We start from the raw sequence: 19108 nt of genomic DNA, 5'->3' as shown, positions 1-19108 counted from the left end.
GTAGTATTACTTGCACATACATAGTTCTTGTGTACTTCCACAGATCTCAAACCATCTTTCATAAATTGGATGAGTGGGCACAAATCGTCCCCCAGGTCACATACGTAGTTGACAGTTCTGATGTTCTCCACCCACACCAATATTTTGTCTACCTGAATGCTTAAACACTATGCGCCATCGAGGAAGAAACTGCGTAAGACTCCATGGTAGAACCCACAAAAAGCTGCGTGTAACTGTAGTTAGATAAAGCTAGCCATGGTTTGTGCTAAACATACAAAAAAAAAAAAAAAAAAAAATCTACCATCCACTTTCTGTGCTCTAGAACTATAGTCCTCCTGTCTTTCAGCATTAAAAAAAAAAAAGGGGGGGGGGATGAGGGAGACTATAAGCAGCCAAGCTTTTTCCACTACAAACTTCTGTAAATGTCACCAGAACTCCATAAAATTGAAAGGCCCAGCAAGACAAAAAAGGAAGAGGCGGAGAATGCCAGTTTCAGGGATTCCAACCCAAGATGAAAAACCACAATTTGATTTCCCAATTGATAAATCATCTGGCATCTCTGCGCTAGAGAGAGGATAAATATTTCCAGGCAAGTTAGTTCTTGGAGAAAACCAGTAGTTTCTTATAACAAATCCAGATAGCAATTAATTTAAGCAATTCTAATTTGTTGAAAGTAGTATCTAAACATACCAGTAGCTTAAAAGAGACAGTGAAGCAAAATAAATTTCAAACAAAGATGAAGCTCAAAAAACTGGATACGTAGATTCTTGTCAGTTTAATAACAATTCCTCTTTATATTACATATTATAGAAAAAGAAAAGGACTCAAACTGAAAAAAAAATTGTTTCACCAGAAGTTGCCCTTGTAAGACAACATGGAAGAGGCATGCATAACACCATTGTTATGGTTAAGAGAACATTTCTACTCTAAACCTCTGTTTTTGAACACTTATGTAAAGTATGTAAAAATGTTAGACTTTTGTCAGAAATGTATCATGTTCGATTTAGCACAAATGCAAATTTGTTTGGAAAGTTTAATTATATTCTGCTTTGGAACACTACCATTCACACTAAGACATTTTCCAAACTTGTTTTGGTGTTTGTGCAAACCAAACTGTTTTGCCAACCTTCTCCTTCTATCATAAACAGGTGGCTAGTGATATAACTGCAGCACTGTGTTAGCACTACTTAGCCTTTTTTAGCTGTCTGTCTCCCTCCCTGCTAACAAGGTAGTGTGTTAGGAAACACTGCCAACCTGTTACAGATAAGTTACATGGAAATTGTAAAAGGAAGGAGTTTAGAAATCTAATCCTCATATTTAGGGCTACATGCCCAGGTTAACAAATAGAGATTCTGCAAGATCAAGTGGGACGCAAGTTTCATAGCCAAGTATCCTCATGGAAGATGTCCTTCTAGCATACCCCCATTTTAAACAGAGTAGGAAGTCTAGCCTTCAGCATGTCAAATGATTGAAATTGCAGTAATAGCTTGAACAGGCAGAATGTGTAAGATACAGTTAGAATGAATTGGTACCTATTCTTTTATCTCTAAGTTCCTTTACTTTAACTTTTTCTTCCATTTTGGCAAAACTACATGTTTACTGCACCATATGATCACTCAGTGTTTTGAAAGAAAACTTAACTCCAGATTTAAGGCAACTGGAATTCAGTGAGGCTTCCAGATCAAATCTAATTTGCCACCCTTGTGCATATTCAGATGTAAAATTTTGTGACAAAATAAAATTTTATCTGGAAGCCTCACTGAATTCCATGACTTTATAGGTTTTAATTCTTATCCATAATGGTGCATTATTGCACAAGGTTTAATGTTAATTCGAAGAAAAAAAAAAACTAATCTCATCACAAGTTTCAGATGGCAAGGTCCTTTTATAAGGTTGAGGTTTTTTTGTTTTGGACACTTAAACATTAATGAACTGCCTGTATGAAGCCACTGGTACAAGTGGTGACCAGCCAAGAAGATGAATACATTCTTGTTAGAGTTTTTAGAGGTCATTACCTCTTATTAGCTAGTATAATGTACATTTGATAAATTCATCTTTTCAGGTTTCTCTCAAATGTGTTTCATTTTTAAATCAAAAAGTGGCATTTTAACTCAAATTAATCTAAAATAGTTCCAGAATTTTTTTCAGTGTAAGCAATACAATACAAATACAATGAACAATGTGTGTCCTGTTCTTATTTGATTTCTCTCATTTCTTGCAATCTCACAAGCTCGGTATTTAGGGCTTAGCTCCATGGGGAAACTGACCAGCACAGCCATTCCAGAATAATTTTGAGTGGATACTCTACGCATTTGTTTCAGAAACTTTATTCCAGAATAATTACTCCACTTTGCCTAAAATGAATAACCAGGCCACTATCTGCAATAACCCTTGTCTTTTCTCAGCTGAAACATGCTATGATTCTATGATTTGTCATCTTCAGTCATGACATCACATCTAAAATGTAATATGTAAATTCTCTGTGACGGGAATCACCTCCCACCCTTACTTTTTTGTCTCAACCACTGGTCATTCAACAAAGCACCTAAACTTTAATCTATTCGGGTTTTAGTAATGCATAAGAGATCTACTTCAAATCAGAGATTAAACCCTCAGATTAAAAAAAAGTGGCTCCTTCAAATAGGTCATAAAGTGTGCAGAAAAATGTCTTAGGTGGGGGTGGCGATGCCATACCATCAATTTCTGCACAACCTGGGCTTCCATTTAAAATCAAATGAGTGTGTTAACCCTTAGTTGTCAAGAAAATAAAACACTACAAACTTTTCCAATTAAAAACAGGGTATAAAGCAATGCAGTGCTGTTCCTCTCAGCCTGCCCACAGTTCCTCTCCAGCACTTGGCCATATTTTCACTGCAGTTTAGGTCAGTTTTCACTGCTGATTTTCAGAACTATTTGAGCAGCAATAAAACTGGTAATGATGAGGACAGTTTCAGTCTGCTGCGAGCAATAAGAGGTGGAAAATATCAAAACCAAGCAGGAGGATCCAGACTGGACTGAAGCTGAGGTAAAGTAACTGTTTTTCGCACGCATACCTCACAGAGAAGAGGAGGAAGGGCTAACAAAGAGAGAGAGAGTACACTTTCTCCATTACATCAGTCAGAGGGGTTAGTGGTTAGGATTCAAATGTATCATACCCCAACGAGTCAGAAGCTATGAAAAACTAGACATCCTAAGCGGGGTATATGGATGGCTGGAAACCTGGTAGGAAAACAGTAACTACCATTTTCCCAGCAGTTGTGGAAGCTTGGCTTTTTACCTGGCATTGCCCATATCAGTCTTTGGTTGGTGTGTGTAGCCCTCTGATTTAAGTGTCTTGTAAATTCTGTAAGAAAGTGTATGAGAAAGGATGGGATTAAGGATTAATGGAATGAATTAGCAAAGAAATAGACATAAATGCTAGAGAGGTTGTTGGGGGAAGGCGGTGGCAAGAAATAGGAGAATGAAGAGGAAAACATAGTGGGGAAAGAATATGGGGAAAGAAAAAGAGGAAAAATGGGAGGGGGGGCGGCATGTGGGAAAAAAAACAAATGAAAGAAACAGTGAAACCAAGAAGGAAAAGAGTGTAAAAAGGCAAGAGACAGCAAGTTATGCTTGTAAAAATTTATTAAATGAAAAGTTGATGGACAGCATCACAATTAAATACAGGACACTATAAAGACTACGGAACAGTTAGATTTCTTTAATTGCAGAGGCAGTGGGTTTTGGGGACACAGGAGCTATTATTCTTCCTGACTAGTAGGCGCAGTCCTTCGGCTAGTAGATGTTAAGTAAACATTCAGCTCAATATCCAAACACAATGTCATCACGTTTGCCTACTGTAAATAAATCACTGCTCCACACTGAGAGGGCAGATTGTTGAAAAGTACAACCACTTCCTGCCAGAAGTGATAAAACCTCAGCCATCAGTGACTGCTTTCATGTGGAAATTTGAGACATCATCATCCACTTTAAGGTTTGTGTCCATTCAGAAGGCCGAAGAGGGTTAAAAAAAGAAAGCTCAGTTATGGACATGATGCAACAAAATTCAAAATACTTGTAAAAGATGGGAGTTCATTCATTTCTCTAAGACTATAAAAGATCAAATTAAGGAAAAGTTTATATATTATACACAAAATACATATGCACCTTTACCTTTCTAGCGGGGAGGGAACTTCTTGACCCATTCTATTCTAATTGCAAAGAAATTTGACCCTGATCCATTCAACTCTTGAAAGTTTTTACAAAAAAGTGCTTCTAGCTCTAAATTCAGAGAAAGTCTTTCTGCAGATAGAAAAAAATTCATTTCATTGTGATGAGCAAATGTGACAGCAGTGGAAACCGGGCTGAAAGCATGATAGCAGTAGTATCTGATGTAAAGCACTGGGAACTATAGCCAGGAAGGAAGATCTGAAGTTTGGGGGTTGGAATTTGGGGCGGGGGGAGGGGAGGGAATAAAAGAAAAACAGTTTCATTTTCTTGGACTTAAGAATTGCCCTACAAAACAGTAGAAGAAACTTGCTTCTAACTGGGCAGAGGTTTGCCAAAGAAAGTAAGATGTAACAAGAATACCTCTGCACGAAGTTAAATGACACATTTTCATGTGCTATGTACGTTCTTGATTATCAAATCCCTTTGTCCAGTGGTTCTCAACCTGTGGTCCATAGACCCTGGGAGTCTGGAGGCTATATCCAAGTTTTCCACACAGGTCCACACCTCCATTCGAAATTTTTAGGGGGTCCGCAAATGAAGGACGGTTGAGAACCACTGCCTTAGTCATTGGTTGGACAAAAAGTACACAATATCAGAGATGTAGACAATAGCAAAGATGAACCTAAATTTTATGTGCAGGAATAAAGTGATATTTTAAAAGCTTTTGTGGTTTTCTCTTGCATAATAGAACTAAATCCAGACATTCTCTCTCCAGGATCAGAGACATTCACATTCTTATTTTTTGTGTTATTTTCATCTTAGTCAAGGTTCTCTTCATTTGAAGAACTAGAATGATAATGTAGAAGTTATTGCTCTTTGTTTCCAGATAAAAATTATGCTAACATGGACTTAAGGTTGAGTGTATATATAGGTATTTTACAGTTACAAAAAACAAACCAGGATGGTATAATTGTCCCTGAAACATATTCTACACCATGGAAATTCAGAGTTAAAATGAAATCTTATGCTAAGATTGGTTAACATGTTGTTGATGTGTTAAGGTACAGAAATGCAGTTAGGTTACCCCGCTGTTAGGTAAACTCTGCCCTGCCACAACACCATGCAATAACCATACATTATGACTAAAGCATTTTATCATCTGTAGTCAGACAGATTCAACTGCTTTTCCCCCTTCATGGCATGACTACAGGGCAAAGTTAGGTTACTTAGTTATCCCACCTGTGCATTTCCATACTTTAAGATTAAATTTAAAAAGTCCAGATATACATTAACACGGATTTTTCTGCATTTATAATGCTTATTTTGGAATATTACATCATCCTTATATCACATATACTAAGATTAAGTTAAGGTTGAGGATATACAATTTGTGCTTGGGAATTTACTTTTTAATTAAAAATTTCAGACATGAACACTGAATTCAAACCCCAAAAGAGAATGTTTACATGTGATATTTCCTGTAATATGAAGAATGGAAGAATCAACCTTAATGCTTTAAAAATTAATTAATTAATTAAAGAAAAAAAAGAAGGTAACTTTTAGGAACAGGATGCCTTGGCTGCTTTATGCTTCTACGGAGCAGCACAAAGCAGTCAGAGTGTACTGGCTAGTTGAGATGGATTTACAACTCCCTGCAGCACAAAGCATACCCCCCGTTTCTCCCTCCCTCCTGCACATCACACCCAAAGTCACTGCTCCATCCTGCACTCCCCCCATCCCCCTGTACTCAGAAGCCCTAGTTTTTCCCTTCCTCCCTAATTTCTCTGCTGACAACATCTGGTGCAACAGGTAGGTTTTTGACAGCAAAATTTAGGATTAATGGTAAATGTCTGACATTCTTCATAACTCAGTTTCAGTCCGCAGAGACAGACAGATGATGTCCTACTTCAGATAATTACACAAAAAATGGCCATTTGGAAAGAGGACACATCTTTTATTACTCTCAATGTGAGAAAAGCTAAGCTTCCCAAAACAGGGAAGATAGTGGCCCCTAATAGCAGAGAGGGCCACTATCTTTTCTGCTGACTGCAGCTTGGCCTCAGTCCAACTGAGAACAATCAGACATGGCAGCAATTTTAAGAGGGCACTTCTTCATAGAATTCTCTGTAGCAGATCATTTGTCAGCCTCTGCTGAACAATAAACTTCCAGTTATGAAGAATATGGCAAAAAATTACTATTAATCCAAAAACTATTCCTTCAAATGCAGTCTATGAAGCATACACACATTTTAGTTTTAGCTAGAAGGAAAGTTTGAAAATGTGTTACTGATATCATTAGAGACAAAAGAGCTTTGAGGCCAGTTGCTACAGTTCTTAAAGGACGTATTTTAAAATACATTTTAACTCACATTAATTGATTTATTTGTAAATTCTCAGAAAATTATTGTATATTCAAAAAGTGCTGAAATTTTGGGGTGGATACACTGTATTATATATAAACTAAGTGATAGAATCACTGCTACTTAATTCAACCTCAAACATGGAGCTGCAAATGGTGCCTTCATAATATGCTGAAAAGTTGTGTGTTTTTTTTAAACCCAGCATAGCATGACCAGTCTCTTACATATGAAAACGGTGGATGTTTATTTAGAGAAAAACAACAAAACTTGAATATGGGTGTCCATTTGAAAAGCATCTCAGATTCTCCCTAAAGTCAGATCTTTTATTACTATATGTGGGTATATGCTGCTCAATAAGTGAATGAAAAAACGTATGCAGTATGTTTCAGATGATATTTGTTCAAAGCATTAAAGAGTGTATCAAAATTAAAACAGAAACAGACTCATGAAGTGCTCAGTCTTTCCCTCTTTGCCTGGAGGATGAAAGTGTATAAAAGACCTGTTCTGTTGAACAGAATCTCCCATCCACCTGAAAACTCTACCTTGAAAATGCAGACTATTTTCCCCAGAGTAAAAATGGGTTTATTTTATACTCCATAAAAGTAGTCTTATAGGTCAACTTTTGAATATATACATAAACTTAATCATTCGGTTCCTCTAGCTCTAAAAATCATCGAGACGGGATGGCTGAGTTAAGATACTGATACTTGTTAAGAGATTATTCTGTTCCTAAAATGTGCTTTTATTAGTCAAAACAGGTTCAAAATTACTACAAGCTAATACAAACTCTTAGATGACGCTATGACGTAAACTCTGATTAACACAGAAGAATCTGAAAAATAAATTGTTGAAAGTGAAATGTTCTTACTGAATTTTTTTCATTCTGTAAGATACTTGATAAAATGACAAAAGTCAAAAATCAAAAGAATCCTTACCCATGAATTAAGAGTCCATATCCTTTGTGAAGAGTCAAGTAACTCAGGGTGATGCCTAACCCAAAATAGGTAGTTCATTATCATTAGGGACCTGAAAGTAAAGCACAGTAACAAAAGACAAATCACAATCACACTTCAAGGTCATAACTTAGCATCTGATAATTCAGCTACTGAGTACATCTATGGCATTGATCACTTGGGAAACATGAGAATCTCCATGTATTCATAAATAAATTTTTAAAGCAATTTTGCAAATTTCTATTTGCTCACTTACCTAAGATAAGTGAAGTGTTTTTGTTTTTGTTTTTTTAATATAACTGGAAAAGGACAAAATGAAAGGGAGAAGGACCATCATTGTAATAGAGATGTAGACAGATTTTGTGCTGGAATTTTTTATAACTATTTAAAAGTGCTTAATATAAAAAGTATGATAATTTTCAAGACTGAATAAAACGTGTTCTTAAGGGCTGAGGTTTAAACTTGCCAATGCTTATACATTAAACTATTTAGCTGATAGCAGAAGGGAAAGCCGAAGGTTGCTGTGATTACACACCAGGGCTTAACAGAGGTATTTGCCAATATCAAGTAATATTGCTGAATTGGGGGAAGTGCACTTACTCGACAGTCATGCTCCAATCCCCCATTGGACATAGCGGGGAGTGGAGCCCACAGAGCCTAGAAGAGGCACCAAATGTGCAAACACACTGCAGGGAAGGGGAGGGGTGAGGGGAGAAGTAAAAGCTTCTGGGATCCCTGGAAGAGAGAAAACACAATGAAGCATACCATTCCCCTTCCCCAATGCTGCGTGGGAAGGAAAAGGGGGGAAATAAGTGGATTTGCATTCTAGATAGATTTCCCCATACAAAAACATGATCCTTTTCCTAGGCAGATAGAGCAGCCTTAAATTCTGTTAAATACAAGCCTTCTCAGGAGATCTTTCATTAACGTACACTCACAAATTTATTAGTCAAGTATTATTCTTAATTTTATATCATTTTATTTTTTGAAACTTCACAGTATTTTAATCAGGATACATGGAAAATGAGTTGTATCTTCCAAACAATACACAACACAGTTATCAGGATAACAAGAACTGTTTGTCATAAGCTGGTAACTTCATGTTAAAACTGTATTTAGTACGCACTCTTGATATACATGCTGCAATATCTGCTCTTCTTTTCTCATTTAATAACTTGTAAACTCATTCTAAAGTTGGTAGACTGAAGTATGCCTAGCCTACTTACAGGCTGTTCTATGTTAGGAATTCTTGAACCCTAAAAAGATTGATTGTGTCTAAAACAGTTAGACAGACACCCGTCTGAAACATCCTCTAATCTGTCCTCTACTATCTTAGACGATATGTACAAATTTTGTACAGGAATATCCACAAAAGTTTCCTTTAGATTTTCTTCTTATACTGCGATTTCATATCACAACAGAAAAAAAATCAGAGATCCCTTCAGAGATTCAAAAACCTCTCTTCCCATCTGTCAATCAAGTTCAGAACCCATACTTCTAGAATTTAACAGTCAACTATTACTAAATATACAAACAACTTTTCTGAATAATAAAGAGTTAATTGGTTAAGAAGTACTACAAACAGGCTAACTTATAGCATAAGGTTTTGCAATACACAGATTAATGGTATTTTATTTTCAACGTTATTTAATTTAATCTGGAAAAAATAAACCATGATCTTGGAATCAAACGTTGCCCTCCACACTAGTTTACAAATTAAAAATATCACACTTAGAGATTTCTGCACTTACCAACTGTGGCAAACATCAGCTTGCTTAAATGTTTTGTTATCTGAAACATAGCTGTCAATCACAAATTCTTCCTCAAACTGATTCTGTCAATAACTCAGAACAGGAAAAAGAGGATTCTCACTCCTCAAGCCAAGAGAGACCACTTGCTTGACCAGCCTCAGATATTAAGACAACCATGGAGTATTTGTGGCTTTGAAGAATCTTGTGTTAAAAAGAAAAAAGAAACATAAAAGATGAAGTAATGAGAAAAATAAGGCATTATTAAAAGCATTAAAAAGTGTTACCCATGCAAACAGATAGCTCAATGACAATTACACCAATACGTTCATAAAAATAAAATATCTATGCAAAATTACAGAAAGCTGCATGCACACAGCTTAGTCACAGTCAAAGAAAAAATAGGATCCAGCCCATTCTCATATTTCTGGTTTATTTAAGCAGTATTTCTTTACTTTGTGCTGTCAATTAGTTATTTTGCCAAACATATAGTAAGTAGTTACATGATGCATCAACTCAAAAGGAGTTCAGTAAAGCTTCTGTAGTTTCTATTGTTTGCCCTGAAATGTGTGGATGGGGTTAATATGTTGTATATAAATTGTAAGGACCAATTTTATCAACATGAACTGGAATGAAGATTTTTTCCAAACATGGCTCGTTTGAACAAAGCTACCCTAGAAACAACACCTTTAAAAAATGATCTGCCATTACCCAAACAAGGAGGCCAGTATTCTTTTGTAAAATAACAACAACAACAACAACAACAAAATCTTCCTCTGCATACATGTACACATACCTATATTACAAACTGTATAACTCTGAAAATCCCTAACACACTCTTGATGGAGCCAAAGCATCACCATTTCAAAAAATCCTTTGGAACCATAAACAAAAATAATCTACCTTCATTCAATTTAGACTCTCCATATACATTAGTAAAAAGTGGAATATACTATTTATTTCAGTTTATTTGGGATAACCACTCTGCTCCAATTGTAACAAATTGTGATATCACATAAAACTCATGATAACAGAAAACTGGTGAGTTAAAGACTATTTACTTGTATGTGCTTATGACCAAGAGCTTCTTCTATACAACAGAAGGTTTGATTTCAAATGAGACTACTCCAACGCTGTAGAAAAAACTTGCTGGATTGGAATATTTCTTTGCAAGCACTGGTACCAACACAGGTGTGCGCTGCACCTTGTCAGTAAAGTTGATTTTAACAAGTTGAGATAAGAAGGAGTTAAACAGTCTTGAATATTCTGCTCTTAGAAAAAGGAGACATGCTAATCCAAAACTTCTCCATGGGAGAAAAACTGTCAGGGTCCAAAATTTCAATGGTAAGATTACTGGAAAATGGAGCAAAATATTATCTTATTCTACTCTTTCAAGATAAAAGTAATCTGGCGTTTCCAAAAATTATCTATGAAGGGTTCTGTAGTCATGATGACAAGTTTCAGGACTCCACATAGTGAATCCTGGTTCACTTTATAACTGAAAGTGAACCAAAGTTCTCCATTTCCTCACCCAAATACAGCTTATCTGAACATGCCAATATGAAGAGCATACTTTTCCCTTGGAAGATCAGAATGAAATATATTCTTTAAGTGACCTGTGTGGAAACCAAGACCTATCATAAGATTAGGAAAACATTTTAATTTGGGGAAGGAGGTAAAAGGTTTATTTGCTTTTATTTAGGATTAAATATGAGATGCTTTGCGTAAGTTTTTAGTATTTATAAAAATAAGTGATAACTTAGGAGACAACTACAGAAGCTTTGCTACACCAGAAATAGATTCAAATCATCATTCAAGTTTTGTCACAAGTTCTGCCAATGCACCTCAAACCTGACCTGCAGTACCCCCATTTCTGCAGTCCAAGATTTTTCCTGAACAATTACGTGGAAGCTGTGTGATATGGACAAATATTCACTAAGAACCAGGTAAAAGCTCTCTCTCATTTTCTCTTGTGGCCTAAAACAAGATTTCATTACAGATCTCCAGAGATAAAATAATGAACTACTAACCCATTTCACAATCTAACCTTCTTTCATCATACAACTCTACTCATACACATTAATCTTGACCTTCAGTAACTCTGGTATTCCAGTTTCATGACTGTCCTGGTGAGCCATTGCCAGCCACCAGGTTGTGTGGTGGTTTTCTGAGCTGTGATAATTTTATTACGTGAACAAGGGTGTAAACAAGCTCAAAGGAGAGACCATATTTATTTTGCTGTTGACTAAGGCTGATTTGAACACAGATTGACAGCACTGAAAACTGTTTACACATAAGCGTAAGTAATTTTCTGTGCAAATTCAGAAAAACAGAATTTCAAGCCTCAATGAAGCTCAAATTAAGGTGCCACAGATATTCCTCCAGATATTACCCTATATATTGTGCAGAACAAGTGCAGTTTCAGGCTTCCCTCTCATCATCACATTTATTCACAAGGAAAGTCCCACATCTTTGAGATGAAGAGCACATAAAACTTCTCTAACATTATAATAGTGCTCTAATACAGATTTGACATACATGGGTCCCAAACAATGCATTGCAGAAAAGTTTTAGACTTCCTTAATAGATTGCCTCTTTTCTAACTTAAAAACAAAATAAATTCAAAGTGACAGTATCTTAAACTGTAAGTGAATGCCTTCTTGAATTCTAGTCATCTGAGCACAGCAGTGAAAAGATAGGAACACCTGAGCTCTTATCCCATTTTAGCATCAACACCTTTTGTCACAACCTGTTTCACTGCCACCCATCAGTAAACTGGCAACACATACCTATTTCACAAGTGGGTTCTGAGGATTATAATTGCGAATTTCTCAGAAGACAAAAGATCTAGATTAGGGACTAAATTTTGTGACTTCTGCAAAATGGTGATAAATATTTTGAAAGACTGTACATTTCAGCCATCAAGAAACACAGACCCAATGCCTGATTCTTTTCACATTTACCCTGGTTTTACCTACAGTTTAATTCCACTAACTTCAATGGCGTTATGCCTGAGGTACTGCAGTATGAGAAGAGAACCAGGCCTAAGTTCATTTTCAATAGTATAGTGGTTAAAAATGTCTAATGATTTTTTTAAATAAAAAAAGAGTTTTAATTTAAATTAGATTTTTTTAAAAATTACCTATTTAAAATTTAATTTTAAATTGACAACTTATATTAATAAGGCCTTAACTCACTATAATCTACTAAAATAATTTAAACTAAATACAAAATATAATATGTGATATGTTTGCTGCTAAATTTTAAAGAAAGTCAGACTACTGAACTGGTGGAAGTCACTGGTTTAGCACCTGGAACAAGAGTTTGTAGAAGTGCTAAACCAGTTTTTGGACAGCAATAGCCTCTTCCGAAGGTGCAGAGAGAATACTTTCTTTATTTCAATTTATTCAACTAGTTTAGTTCAATGACTGCCTCCTTCAAAGCTGAGAAACCAACTGGGAATTGAAAACGCATGAGAAAATGAGATCTACTAGTTCTAAAATCTTGAAGGACATGGTGACCAGCCACAGTCAGTTAAATTCACTAACTACAGAAAAAACTTCCTTTGTTTTCAAGGCAAAACACGTTTTGATAAACTGTTTTTCCCTTATGTATCCAGCACAAGTAGTATTAAATTTAAAATGCCATTTCTGTGCATTTAAAATTCAATTTGAATTTCCATCCAATTAGAGCATGACACAAATTCCAAGTAAAAAATTAAATCTAGTAAATAAGAAATGCATCATTCACTATTTTCTAAGAATTAAAAGGTAAGAATGAAGAACCTAAATAAATGCAAGTTAAGCTATGCAATTGCTTAAATAAATACATACAGATACAGTGTATCCTCCTGGTTAACAAAAAGCAGCATTAAATTTAGTGTAAAGGCTATATTTAGTTGCAATCAACATGTTTTAATGGTTGCCAGCCAGTGAGAATCAACCTTTCTTCAGGAAAATAATGAAAAAGTGCATGCAAAACCTGATTAAAATTGATTATTTAAATCAAGGTTTCCTGCATGTTCATTTAAATTGATTCAAATTGGCAATGTAAATCAACCCACCCTGTACAGAAATGACAGCAAGTTCACGTTATTCATATTATTAAAGGGGTAGACTATTATGCCATTATATGTAACAGAAAGTCTTCAGAAGCTATTACAAGTTTTTCTCTTACGAGGTTCAGTAATGTGTTAATCTTTAAAATAATTATGAGATTATTTTTATTATTATATTTTTATTATATGAGATTATTATTATTTTATTTACTAGTAAAAGCCTATGCAATTTTCTAGAATGAACTTTGGAAGACTATCTAAACTTCTAATATATTAAGCACAGAAAACTGTTTTTATTCCTCATGTGACATAAAGGAGAGTAGTTAACACCACACTGAAGGAGGAGATCAATTTGGTACTCACTGTTAGTAAATTTTCTATTAACTATATAAAGCACAGTCAAAATTGGTATTTGGCCACAAGAAGTGAATGGGATGGCCGCATCTTGTGATGGACTCTGCTACTTTTTATGTAGGTACAAACTTTGAAATGGTTAATTTCATAAATTAACAGTCCTCAAGTGTCAGTGTTTTTGAGGTCAAACTAGATGATCACAAACATCCCTTCTGGCCTTTAAAACAAAACAAAAAGGTAAACAAAACAAAAAATCAATGACTATCAAAGTTATGATCTACAAATTCACTCATAGTTATATATAGTAGCCAAAGATGTTAATATCAGACATCTGTTTGGTGTGCAGGCTGAATCAAGTTGGAGGTCTCAGTACAACTGTTGTCCACATCACACTGGCACCTTTGTTGTCAAACAAGCCAAGAACTGAGTGAAACTGAGGACAGAACCACCTTCTCATCCCAAGTATGTTCCCTCCAGTTTTATAAATGAAGCATGGGGCAGGGCAACATGAAAAAGAACTTTAGTCTCAAATGCTGCAACACAAACACCTTAAATGAGCTCTCACTAAAATGTAGTTGAGTATCTAGCTGCACATGCACCGTGCTGAAAATATACCAATACAATAAAATAAACTCAGCATTTCTAAATATTTACACCTCTCTGTGTATGTTATAGATTAAAATGCTTAAATGCCTAATGTGTGCTTTCACTTGCCACATTGCTCTAATACCACAATTTATTTTTGTTTATGTTTTACAGTTCAATATTCTACAAGTTCCTCCAACATGTGATCTTTTTAGATTGCAAAAGCAACTAGCTTTTTTTATGTTTTCGTTATCAGAATGTTGCACAAAAAGAGAAATACCCAGAATTTACATTGAAAAGAAGAGTCTCTACATTCAGATGGCCAGTGGCCAAACAAGTTCTCTCTTGCCTATATGAACTGGCCAGAGAAATAAAAAATGATCAGCACACTCTGATCATATTTGAATTAAGTGCTAGCAACCCATACTGTGGTTATTGCATCCCTGCAAATTTAACATGGTGAAGGTAAAGAAAAGTCTTCACTCCTTCCTCTTGCTGAACAGGAGAGATGCCCTTCAGGGAGTCCAGATGACAGTGGGATTCCAGCTGTCAGTTCTTAGAACTCTGGACTCACAAAATCCCATGGCTGGGCTTTGGGTACATCCATTAAGGTGACTTCAGATCCTTCAAGTTCCTGAAAGCCCTGTCTCTTGTCCAGGAAAGAGGCTGATTGGGAGAAAGGGGAAAACAATGAAATCTGAGCCTGAAAGAGAATGAGATTTCCTTAAGTGTATTGAGCAGTCTGCTCCTTAGTCTGAAAGGGACTGTGGCTGTAACAGGAATGATCAGAGAAGTAAACTGAATGAAACAATCTATAAAAAGTAAGAAGAGCAAAGAAAATTTACTCAGGACTCAGTTTGTGGGTAGCATAGGAATCACAACTATTACTCAAGTCTGGATCTGTAAAAAGCAACAGAGAGTCCTGTGGCACCTTTAAGACTAACAGATGTATTGGAGCATAAGCTTTCGTGGGTGAATGCCCACTTCGTCGGATGCATGCTTATGCTCCAATACATCTGTTAGTCTTAAAGGTGCCACAGGACGCTCTGTTGCTTTTTACAACTATTACTGTAACCCAGAATTGTGCAGGACCAAACTAGAACACTGCATTCTCCTCCTTCTGTTCCAACTTCTGTTCATCATTCCTTCCAAAATAATGCAATGCTCCAGAGTCTAAACATTTACATGAGGTAGACACAAGGACTTATACAGCAGGCCTGATATATGGGAGACAAGGCAACACATTAAGGAATCCTACCTGATAATCTCTGCTAAAATTGTGTGGCTGACCTATTCATTTTATAATATTTCAAGTATGAGTTGTAGTTTACATTAAATGAAGTTTGTAGCAAAATGTTAAATGAATAAATAATACAAAATAAAGAATTGTTAGTGCTCCCCACACTGGGGTGGAGGGCTGGAAGCATGTTGAAATTAAAACATACCTATTACCTAATGTCACAGGAGTAGAGCAGTATAATAAAACTGTGTCAACCTCATTTTTAATCTCTCTAAGTCACTGGCTCTTGTCTATTTTATAGAAAGGAAACACATGAACAAGGTCTGCTTTAAGGCTTTCATAGTCTCCGTGTGATGGTCCAAATCAGAGCACTTCACAGATACAATCACTAAAAACATATTTTCCCCCACTCTGAGCTTTCATCATTTACCTAATCAAAAATGACTAGGAACTCATGGCTTGATTTTCAGAAGCCCTCAGCATCTACTGCTCCTGTTGAAGTCAGTGGGAGTTGAAGCTACTCAGCATCTTTTAAAAATCACATCTCTGTAGTCATAATAATGATAGACAGGAGTCCAACAAGTCTTTGGGAGGCAAGTTGGGCTACTCTCCACTGTAAAGATCTATTAGGAGCTTATATACCAAACCATTTGCTGACATATGTGGCTGAATACTAACAGCTTAAGCAACACTGACTAACTTAATGATCTTAGCACCTTTGAGTATATCTTTATACTCAAATTAATGAAGACAAGTTTGGCATAGTATTTCCCAATTTGTTTCCAGTGTCATGCAATGCACAATTGGTAAACCGCATATTGTGATGTTCCTAGAATGGCAAAATATTGATTGTTGCTGACAAGCTTTTGTTGAAGATATCCTATAAGTAACAGTTTCACTATGAAGAAGTATTTTTCCTGTGGATGGTTAATTGTTATGATATCCATGACTGTCAAAAGCACAGCTCTGTGAATTGCTTATGTGAGAGTAAGAATTTATTTTTTATGTTCATGTGTTAAAAAAGGAATTGAAGTCAGTAGTGTTTTGCAGCCCCATCAAGCAGGTGTGTCTGAACAGTTAAAGAATTAGCAGATGCCTACAAGCAGGAACATATCAGGTTGTCTTTTTGGGTGGAGACCATATGACTATCAGGAAATAAGCAGGATATTATTTTGCTCTCCCACTTAGGTAATTATCAAAATCTGAAGTAAAACACATAGGTTGTAAGATTTTGTTTACCACTTGAAGGAAGTCAGCACAAATATAATATAGGCTATTTCACCTACAGATATAAACCAAAATTCACAACCCTTGCTAGATAGAAACTCTGTAACTGCTCAAAGATATTAAAGGAAGTAGAAACTATTTACCTACAAAGTCCAACATAGTCTTTCTGCTCAGAAGTTTTCAGTTATGACTACTATATTAAATTAAATGAAAAAGGGGGGATAAAGCTTGCACCTAACAAACTGGTGTTTCTGGACTGGCACAGAAGTGAAATGGGGTACAGAAACCTCCTATGACAGACAAGCCTACTTTTCTTATGGTGGAGGTTCAGAGACAACTACTTTTAAAAGCAAAGTCACAAGACCTCAGAGAAAAGGGGCAGAGGAGGTCAGAACCCTTTCTAGCACTATCATGGCTGTTGCAGCATTATATTTATTAATCCTTCCCTTTTTTCTGTCTGCAGTCTCCATTTTCTCCCCAGCAACCATGCCTGCTGGCCCAAGGCTCTTCAGTCTCTCCTCTGCAGGAGACACCAGATCTGTCTGTATCTCCTCATAGTGAGGTGATACAGCTTTCATTAAAGTTTTTAGTTACTATGGATATGGTCTTTTGCATGCAAAAGTGAATAAGGAGGGTGAAACCTTCCTAAGAGATGAAGGCCTTGATGTCACCTTTGCAAAGAGAGACTTCTTGAATGTTCTCTTCCTCTCCTCCCCTCCCACCAACCTGTCTGGGAAAATAGGTTTTCTTCCACACCATCCTGTTTGCAGTAGGTCCCTTCGCCTCAGCAGAAAGCTGTCACAAGCCTCCCGCCTTCAGCAGAGACACACACTCTCCTGACATATATTGTTCCAATCCATCTAACACACCCAGGAGGGAGATAGCAGGGTGGTCATTTGAGGCTATCCCAGGGACCAGCTTAAACACCCCCCCCCCCACCTTGCCTATTAGCAACCCCCACAATCTGCACTCCAAACCCCTTTTAATCTGCCGAGGGGAAAAGCAGCTTCCCATCCCCCGTCCCCGCCCTGGCCTCCCTGCCTGGTGGAGAAGCCAGGTCCGCTGCCCGCACCCCAACGCACACCCCTCCTCTGCCTCATAGGCAGCCAGCTCCAACACGCCCCCTTGCCCAGCGTGCAGCCAGCTCCGTTCCGCTCGCTTCCCCTCCCCCCCCGCCCAGGGGGCAGCCAGCTCCAACCTCAGCCTCCCTCTCTGCCTGCACCGCCCCGCACCCGCCCTCTCAGCGGGCAGCAGCTCCAAGCTCGCCAGTCTTCCCCCAGCCGCCTCGCCCACTTGCCGGATGGGCAGCCAGCTCCCATCCCTCTCCCTCCGCCGCCTTCCTGCCCGCTGGGGACCAGCCCCCGCCGACCTCCCGTATGCTGGGGCCCGGCTCCAACCCAGCCCCCGCCCCTCCACCCTGCCTCGGGCCCAGGGGCGGCCGGGGGGGGGGGGCGCCTGGTGGGTGCGAGGGGCAGGGGCGACCCAGACTCTGCCGTCGCCCCGCGCCTGCCCTGCGAGGGGCGGAAGCAGGCTCAGCCTAGGCAGGGCGAGAGCAGGCCCGGCCGCGCCGTCCCCTCGCGTGGGCGGGGGGAAGCCGGGGCCAGCCCGTGTCTCCGGCACCTGAAGCGCGGCCTGCTCCGGGGGCGGCGGGGAGCAGCCCGTCCCCTCGCACGCACTCACCGCCGGGTTCGCCATTACGCGGCCGCCTGGCCGGCACGCGTGGGGAGAGATGCCCCGCGCCTGACAGCTCCCTGCCTCGGCCAGACTACGGGGGAACGGGGCGGCGGCGGCTCCCCTCCCCCCTCGGGGAATCCCCCTGCCGCTCCGGCCCCGCGGGGTGCGCAGGCAACCGCTGGCTGGGGGCACCACTTACCGGGTGGCTGGCACAGGCCCGGGAGGAGGAGCGGGAGGAGGCGGCGCGGCGTGATTTGCTCTTCCCCCGCCCGGGCAGGGAAACAGGAGGGCTATTGGTGAAGTTTCACTAGCTCCGCGCCGCGACCCCACCAGCCCCAGCGAACCCGAGGGGACGGGCTGGGGGGGGCACATTTGCATATTTGTCACCCACTCGCTGATTGGCCGCCCGGCCGGGGCCGCCTCCGCTGGCTGACACGGTGCCTCCGCTGGAGGGAGGGGGGGAGGCAGGCAGGGAGGAGAGTGGGTCTGCGAGCCGAGGAGGAGTGAGCGAGGGGTGTGAGGAGGGGAGGAGCGCGCGAGTCTCCTTCCTCGAGACACCTTCTCCTCACGCTTCTACAGCCCGCAGGGGCGGGGGGCGCCGCCCTGGGCGGGGAGGGGGTGGGGCGGGAGCATCCAGGCAGATGAAAGAATCAGAGCCGCTGATAAAATGGTGCGTGAGCGCAGCGATGCGCTGATCCAATATGGCCCCCTTCACTGACAGAAGCCAATCCCGGGCGCGTTTACTCTGGAGGTTCCCGCAG

General features: G+C 39.1%; 1 protein-coding gene across 1 annotated transcript in view; it reads right to left on the bottom strand.

Annotated features, from left to right (window-relative positions):
• Positions 1-18700, bottom strand: part of CHD9 (chromodomain helicase DNA binding protein 9) — a 185492-nt gene extending 166792 nt beyond the window's left edge. Inside the window, exons 1-4 of the mRNA XM_065416619.1 lie at positions 18547-18700; positions 9214-9414; positions 8063-8197; positions 7445-7535 (exon numbers count right to left, since the gene is read on the bottom strand). The gene's annotated coding sequence lies outside the window, so the exon portion shown is untranslated. The remainder of the gene's footprint in view (positions 1-7444; positions 7536-8062; positions 8198-9213; positions 9415-18546) is intronic.
• Positions 18701-19108: the final 408 nt, after the last annotated feature.

The sequence above is a fragment of the Emys orbicularis genome, chromosome 14, assembly GCF_028017835.1.
Source record: "Emys orbicularis isolate rEmyOrb1 chromosome 14, rEmyOrb1.hap1, whole genome shotgun sequence".
NCBI classification, from domain to species: Eukaryota; Metazoa; Chordata; order Testudines; family Emydidae; genus Emys; species Emys orbicularis.
Note: the sequence above shows the minus strand (reverse complement) of the source record. Positions and strands in the feature narration are given on the sequence as shown.